The sequence below is a fragment of the Salmo salar genome, chromosome 13 (genome assembly GCF_965601325.2).
Source record: "Salmo salar chromosome 13, fSalSal1, whole genome shotgun sequence".
In the NCBI taxonomy this organism is placed as follows: Eukaryota; Metazoa; Chordata; class Actinopteri; order Salmoniformes; family Salmonidae; genus Salmo; species Salmo salar.
The window spans coordinates 100,280,404-100,288,655 of NC_138303.1; the positions used below are offsets into that span (position 1 = coordinate 100,280,404).

The 8,252-nt window shown below is 41.9% G+C and overlaps 1 long non-coding RNA gene across 1 annotated transcript in view; it reads left to right on the forward strand.

Moving 5' to 3' along the window:
* Window positions 1-3,935, forward strand: part of LOC106568353 (uncharacterized) — a 70,783-nt gene extending 66,848 nt beyond the window's left edge. The window contains exon 5 of the long non-coding RNA XR_001320269.3: window positions 472-3,935. This is a non-coding gene — a long non-coding RNA (uncharacterized LOC106568353). The remainder of the gene's footprint in view (window positions 1-471) is intronic.
* The last annotated feature ends 4,317 nt before the right edge of the window (window positions 3,936-8,252 follow it).

Genomic DNA, 8,252 nt, shown 5'->3' on the forward strand with positions numbered 1-8,252 from the left:
ATTGGAACACAGGAGTGATGATGGTTGCTGATAATGGACCTCTGTACGCCTATGTAGATATTCCATAAAAAATCTGCTGTTTCCATCTACAATAGTCATTTACAACATTAACAATGTCTACACATTATTTCTGATCAATTTGATGTTATTTTAATGGCCAAAAAAAAAAAATCTTTAAAAAACAAAGACATTTCTAAGTAACCCCAAACTTTTCAATGGTAGTGTATATATATAACAGAGAAGTACAGGACATATTAGCTACCAGCAGAGATAATGAGATGCAGTTTGTCTTAGTAATGATAATGAAGTAGCCTACTATTTGGCCACCACCACCTGACTGTTTCCTAATGGCAGCAATCTGTTTTCATACAACAACCAGGTAAATGTGGTTAAAAAAATTGCAGATTAAAGTTATAAGTATAAGTATTGTGTTGTCAATATTAGCAGTATATTTCTCTCTCCCTTTCTCAGGATATACATAGGGAAGCGATTGGCTGCCTCCACAACTAGCACTCTGTGACATGTGCTCCAGGACAGCGCTCCCATTTGTTGACGGCAGACCAATAGGAATGCAGCCCTTGCCACAACACACCTGTTGCCCCCCTCTCTCCCTGTCATGGGGCAACATAGGACCAGGCTTTTCTTTACCACTGTCTCTCTGTCTGTCTCTCTATGTCTGTCTGTCTGTCTGTCCACCACCCACCAGCACTTTGTGTGTCTGTCCATCAGTCAGTCACCCAGCATCTCTGAATCTGTGATTGTCCCAGGGCCAGAGAGAGAGAGAGAGTGTGTGTGTGTGTGTGTGTGTGTGTGTGTGTGTGTGTGTGTGTGTGTGTGTGTGTGTGTGTGTGTGTGTGTCAGGGCCGGAGAGAGACTGCTATACAGACATTGTGTTAATAACTCAGACTGAGATCGCTATTACTTTACCAGCAGAGTAACACTGATCTCAGTAAACTAACAGAGAGAAACGAGTGATGCGATGGAGAGAGAAAAAGGAGAGAGAAAGGAGAGAGAAAAAAAGAGAGTAACGCCTCACTAAATCCCCATGGAAGGTGAGAGCAGGGCGTTGAAGAAATGGGGTATATAGTCCAATGCTTGCCCAAATTTAAACCAAAATCGAATTCTGGTGAAAGAAAGTCCCCAACAGTATATCTTTATATGACTTTGGCCACCAATAATATGTGTCAGAAATAACAGATCTGTGATAAGCCCGTGTGGTTTGTATAACGTTGAGGAATGGTTTGTATAACGCTCTAAGTGGTTTATGACAACACAGGTGGCGCTGGTTGTTTTCGTTGTCCTCTATAACCATCTGACTGTTTAAACCCTGAACTGTTTGAAGGACCATAAGCCCATTAAACTTCATTCCTCATACAGCTCCTCATGCCTGTGGTCCATTTGTCTCTCTTACTAGATCGTTCCTTTTTTATACACTTTTATTGTGTTTGGTTACGCAATCATTTTATCCTAATAATGATACAAGTGCTAGAGAGCAGTGACATAATAACATATACAGTACCAGTCAAAAGTTTGGACACACCTACCGTAATTTCCGGACTATTAAGCGCACCTGAATATAAGCCGCACCCACTGAATTATTTTTTGTATTTTATTTTGAACATAAATAAGCCGCACATGTCTATAAGCCGCAGGTGCCTACCGGTACATTGAAACAAATGAACTTTACACAGGCTTTAACGAAACACGGCTTGTAACAAAAATAAATAGGCTTTAACGAAACACGGCTTGTAACAAAAAATACAAAATTAGCAGTAAGCTTTAGTTGTCTTTTTGCACCGAGTCAATTCCTCACGCTGCTGTTTCCAACGTCTTATCATCGACTCATTAAGACCAAGCTCCCGTGCAGCAGCTCTATTTCCCTTTCCAACAGCCAGATCAATCGCCTTCAACTTGAAAGCTGCATCATATGCATTTCTCCGTGTCTTTGCCATGATGAGGGTGACAAAATGACTACCGTAATCAGAATGATGGGAAGTTTGAGAGCGCTCGATTTAATCTAAACAGTAAACAAAAAAGTTGTTTGACCTTAACCCGTTCGGCAATTTCATTGGTCTAATGAAAGCTTCATGCCGCCAAAAAACTGAGCACGTCACAGAATGTGTTTTTTTGGGAGAAAAAAAATTTAAAGCGGGAAAAATCCATATATTAGCCGCGTCAGTGTTTAAGCCGCGGGGTTCAAAGCGTGGGAAAAAAGTTGCGGCTTATAGTCCGGAATTTACGGTACACATTTAAGGGTTTTTCTTTATTTTTTACTATTTTCTACATTGTAGAATAAAAGTGAAGACGTCCAAACTATGATATTACACATATGGAATCATGTAGTAACCAAAAAAGTTTTAAACAAATCTAAATGTATTTTATATTTGAGATTCTTCAAAGTAGCCACCCTTGGCCTTGATGACAGCTTTGCACACTCTTGGCATTCTCTCAACCAGTTTAATGAGGTAGTCACCTGGAATGCATTTCAATTAACAGGTGGACCTTGTTAAAAGTTAATATGTGGAATTTCTTTCCTTCTTAATAAGTTTGAGTCAATCAGTTGTGTTGTTTTTTTTATTTATTTTTTGTTTCACCTTTATTTAACCAGGTAGGCAAGTTGAGAACAAGTTCTCATTTACAAGTGCAACCTGGCCAAGATAAAGCAAAGCAGTTGTCACGTCCTGACCAGTAAAGGGGCTGTTTGTTATTGAAGTTTGGTCAGGGCGTGGCAGGGGGTGTTTGTTTAGGGTGTTTCGGGGTTGTTTGGGTTATGTTCTATGTTAGTGTATTTCTATGTTATTTCTAGTTGGTCTATTTCTATGTGGTGTTTATTGGGTTGACCTTCAATTGGAGGCAGCTGCTTCTTGTTGCCTCTGATTGAAGATCCTATTTATAGGGGTGTTTGTTCTATGGGGGTTTGTGGGTAGTTATTTCCTGGTTTAGTGTTTGTTGCACCTGACGGGACTGTTTGGAGTCGTTTGTTTTGTATACGTGTTTATTTTGTTTTTCCTTCTTCAAATAAAAAAAGAAGATGAGTATTCATATTTCCGCTGCGTTTTGGTCCACTCCTTACGACAATCGTGACAGCAGTTTGACACATACAACAACACAGAGTTACAGATGGAGTAAAACAAACATACAGTCAATAATACAGTAGAAAAATAAGTCTATATATGTGAGCAAATGAGGTGAGATAAGGGAGGTAAAGGCAAAAAAAGGCCATGGTGGCAAAGTAAATCCAATATAGCAAGTAAAACACTGGAATGGTAGATTTGCAGTGGAAGAAAGTGCAAAGTAAAAATATAAATAATGGGGTGCAAAGGAGCAAAATAAATAAGTAAATACAGTAGGGGAAGAGGTAGTTGTTTGGGATAAATTATAGATGGGCTATGTACAGGTGCAGTAATCTGTGAGCTGCTCTGACAGCTGGTGCTTAAAGCTAGTGCTTAAAGCTAGTGAGGGAGATAAGTGTTTCCAGTTTCAGAGCTTTTTGCAGTTTGTTCCAGTCATTGGCAGCAGAGAACTGGAAGGAGAGGCGGCCGAAGGAGGAATTGGCTTTGGGGGTGAACAGTGAGATATACCTGCTGGAGCACGTGCTACAGGTGGGTGCTGCTATGGTGACTGAGATAAGGGGGGACTTTACCTAGCAGGGTCTTGTAGATGACCTGGAGCCAGTGGGTTTGGCGACAAGTATGAAGCGAGGGCCAGCCAACAAGAGCGTACAGATCGCAGTGGTGGGTAGTATATGGGGCTGTGGTGACAAAACGGATGGCACTGTGATAGACTGCATCCAATTTATTGAGTAGGGTATTGGAGGCTATTTTGTAAATGACATCGCCGAAGTCGGTAGGATGGTCAGTTTTACGAGGGTATGTTTGGCAGCATGAGTGAAGGATGCTTTGTTGCGAAATAGGAAGCCAATTCTAGATTTAACTTTGGATTGGAGATGTTTGATGTGAGTCTGGAAGGAGAGTTTACAGTCTAACCAGACACCTAGGTATTTGTAGTTGTCCACATATTCTAAGTCAGAACCGTCCAGAGTAGTGATGCTGGACGGGCGGGCAGGTGCAGGCAGCGATCGGTTGAAGAGCATGCATTTAGTTTTACTTGTATTTAAGAGAAGTTGGAGGCCACGGAAGGAGAGTTGTATGGCATTGAAGCTCATCTGGAGGGTTGTTAACACAGTGTCCAAAGAAGGGCCAGAAGTAAACAGAATGGTGTCGTCTGTGTAGAGGTGGATCAGAGACTCACCAGCAGCAAGAGCGACATCATTTATGTATACAGAGAAGAGAGTTGGCCCAAGAATTGAACCCTGTGGCACCCCCATAGAGACTGTCAGAGGTTGTGACAAGGTAGAGGTGGTATACAGAAGATAGCCTTGCTTGATGAAAGACCAAGTCCATATTATGGTAAGAACTGCTCAAATAAGCAAAGAGAAATGACAGTCCATCATTACTTTAAGACATGAAGGTCAGTCAACACGGAAAATGTAAAGAACTTTGAAAGTTTCTTCAAGTGCAGTCGCAAAAACCATCAAGCCCTATGATGAAACTGGCTCTCAGGAAGTCTCAGAGTTACCTCTGCTGTAGAGGATAAGTTCATTAGAGTTACCCTACTCAGAAATTGCAGTCCAAATAAATGCTTCACAGAGTTCAAGTAACAGACATATCGCAACTGTTCAGAGGAGACTGCATGAATCAGGCCTTCATGGTTGATTTGCTGCAAAGAAACCACTACTAAAGGACACCAATAAGAATAAGAGACTTGCTTGGGTCAAGAAACATGAGCAATGGACCAGTGGAAAACTGTCCTTTGGTCTGATGAGTCCAAATTTGAGATTTTTGGTTCCAACCGCCGTGTCTTTGTGAGACGATGAGTAGGTGAACGGATGATCATTGCATGTGTGGTTCCCACCGTCAAGCATGGAGGAGGAGGTGTGATGGTGTGAGGGTGCTTTGCTGGTGACACTGTCTGTGATTTATTTAGAATTCAAGGCACACTTAACCAGCATGCCTACCACAGCATTCTGCAGCAATACGCCATCCCATCTGGTTTGCGCTTAGTGGGACTATCATTTGTTTTTCCACATTACAATGACCCAAAATACACCTCCAGGCTGTGTAAGGGCTATTTGACCAAGAAGGAGAGTGATTGAGTACTGCATCAGATTACCTGGCCTCCACAATCACCGACCTCAACCCAATTGAGATGGTTTGGGATGAGTTGGACCGCAGAGTGAAGGAAAAACAGCCAACAAGTGCTCAGCATATGTGGGAACTCCTTTTGAAAAAGCACACCAGGTGAAGCTGGTTGAGAGAATGCCAAGGGTGTGCAAAGCTGTCAAGGCAAAGGGTGGCTACTTTGAAGAATCTAAACTATAATATATATTATGATTTGTTTAACACTTTTTTAGTTACTACATGATTGCATATGTGTTATTGCATAGTTTTGATGTCTTCACTGTTATTCTACAATGTAGAAAATAGTACAAATAAAGAAAAACCTTTGAATTAGTAGTTTCTTTTGACTGATACTGTATATCAAAACTCAGACATTTGTATAAGTTAGCCCTGATTCTCATTCAATTATCTGTCAGACTTGTTTGTGTTAAGCCATTGTGTCACCGCAATATATTCTCATTTAGTCATACATCAGTGGAGGAACAGGCTACTTCAGTAACGCGAATGTTGGTAAGTCATTTTCTGTACCGTAAACTGCAACATCTGTTGGCCATTTTACAGCTTTTCCATGGGAGGTGAATCATTGTGCATCAAAGTGTTTATATGGTAAATAAGTTCACCTGGCTACTTCTGGATTTCTTGTGTGTGTTGAGACTATATCCAGAACACACTCAGCTACACACTCAGACACACACACACACACACACACACACACACCACACACACACACAGTCTGAAGGTTTTACAGGAATGCAGTGACATCATCAACACCATAATTTATCCGTGTGTATTTTCCCCCATATGTCTTCATCCCCCCCACCCCCCCAATTCAGACCTTAACACTTTTATTTTCTCAGTCCTCCTGACATCCCTTCAGACCTTAACCCTTTTATTTTCTCAGTCCTCCTGACATCCCTTCAGACCTTAACCCTTTTATTTTCTCAGTCCCCCTGACATCCCTTCAGACCTTAACCCTTTTATTTTCTCAGTCCTCCTGACATTCCTTCAGACCTTAACCCTTTTATTTTCTCAGTCCCCCTGACATCCCTTCAGACCTTAACCCTTTTATTTTCTCAGTCCCCCTGACATCCCTTCAGACCTTAACTCTTTTATTTTCTCAGTCCCCCTGACATCCCTTCAGACCTTAACCCTTTTATTTTCTCAGTCCTCCTGACATCCCTTCAGACCTTAACCCTTTTATTTTCTCAGTCCCCCTGACATCCCTTCAGACCTTAACCCTTTTATTTTCTCAGTCCCCCTGACATTCCTTCAGACCTTAACCCTTTTATTTTCTCAGTCCCCCTGACATTCCTTCAGACCTTAACCCTTTTATTTTCTCAGTCCCCCTGACATCCCTTCAGACCTTAACCCTTTTATTTTCTCAGTCCCCCTGACATTCCTTCAGACCTTAACCCTTTTATTTTCTCAGTCCCCCTGACATCCCTTCAGACCTTAACTCTTTTTTAAAAATGTAAGTGTGCTGACATGAAATCAGTCAAGACTTTTACACTTGCAGCTTTCCCATGAACCGAACACCGACCATGTGTAATGCATGCCCTCTTACCCCATTTAACATCTCATATAAAATAACGGGGCTTGGCTGGGCCTGGCCGGGGGAGTGGAGTGCTATTTTACTGCCTGGGGTAAATTGCTCCCATTTGTTCTGAGCCCTGGCCCAACTAAATGGGTTTTTCATCCATCAGCAGGGTGTTTGATGTGAAGGCTCCTGCTGGGGTCACACTGCTAGCTGACAGTGCAATCGCTGTTGTACATACTGTTGTTGGAAGAGCACAAAAACACCTGGTTTCCATTCTCAAACAGACAAATGCAGACACACACGGCCACATGGTTATACACATATGTTTACACACACAAACACACGGCATGCGTTGTGTTCTGTACTGCACCGTTTTTACACAATATTTTACACATGCATTAATTAAGAACAAGCGCTAGGTTGATTGTAATTGGTCAATTTAGATTAAGTAATGTTATAGAAGCAGTTTAGGAGGACGAGTGGATTTGAATGTTTACATGTTTACATTTGAGTAATTTCGCAGATGCTCTTATCCAGAGTGACTTACAGGAGCAATTGGGGTGCCTTGCTCAAGTGCACATCAACATATTTTTCACCTAATCGGCTTGGTGATTCAAACCAGGGATCTGTCGTTAAGTAGCCCAACGCTCTTAACCTCTAGGCTACCTGCCGTCTTCTACAGTGATCCACCCTGTACCCCTCTGTCCCCCTCTCACCCAGAACCAGTTCACACAGTAAGAATCTGGCTCCCACAGGTGGTACAGAGAACCCCCTAACCCCCCCCTAAGAAATCCATTCATTTCCTGAACCTCCGCTTCAGAGAGTGGGACGTCTGTCTCTCTGTAAAAAGCATTATCTTTTGGCCTCTCTTTCCCACCAAACAGGAAATAGAGACTCCAGTTTCATACGGCCTGGGCCGAACGAAGGAATGCATTTAAATTGGCATGTCAGATCCATGACTTAACATTCAACAAGGTGACCAGATTACACCAAGCTCCGCTCAAGAAATTGCATTTCCCACATGTGTTCATTCAAAGGGTTAGAACCTAAATTATTTTCCAATCGTTTCGTTCTGAACAGAACCACCATTTTTTGGTTTTCGTTCCACTGCTCTGGCCAGAAAAATAAAGTTCTGAACTGGTTAGAACCCCAAAAAGTACAGGTTTACATTGTTCCTTTTTAACCTGTGAAATTAACAGTTGTTTACATTTAGCTCATTAAATGACTTCACCAATCAGTGCGGATAGAGCAGGAAAGCTAGTTGTTTACATGCGTGATGGACAGAGAAGTGTAGCCACGGGTGGGGAGAGATCAAGAGAGGGTTCAGGAGGAGGCTTGAAGCGCAGGGCATCTTGTTATGACATGCATTATGTGAATTAGGTCCATATAATTATACCTAGGAAGAGCGGCATCTATGGAGAAACTTTGAATGTCCTTTGAGCTAGCTAGCTAACGTGCTTGTGTGTGCAAAGCAGCACCAGAATTAAAAACACGTCGTTCCTTTTTTTAGTTAATAAATCCAATGTGAAACGTGA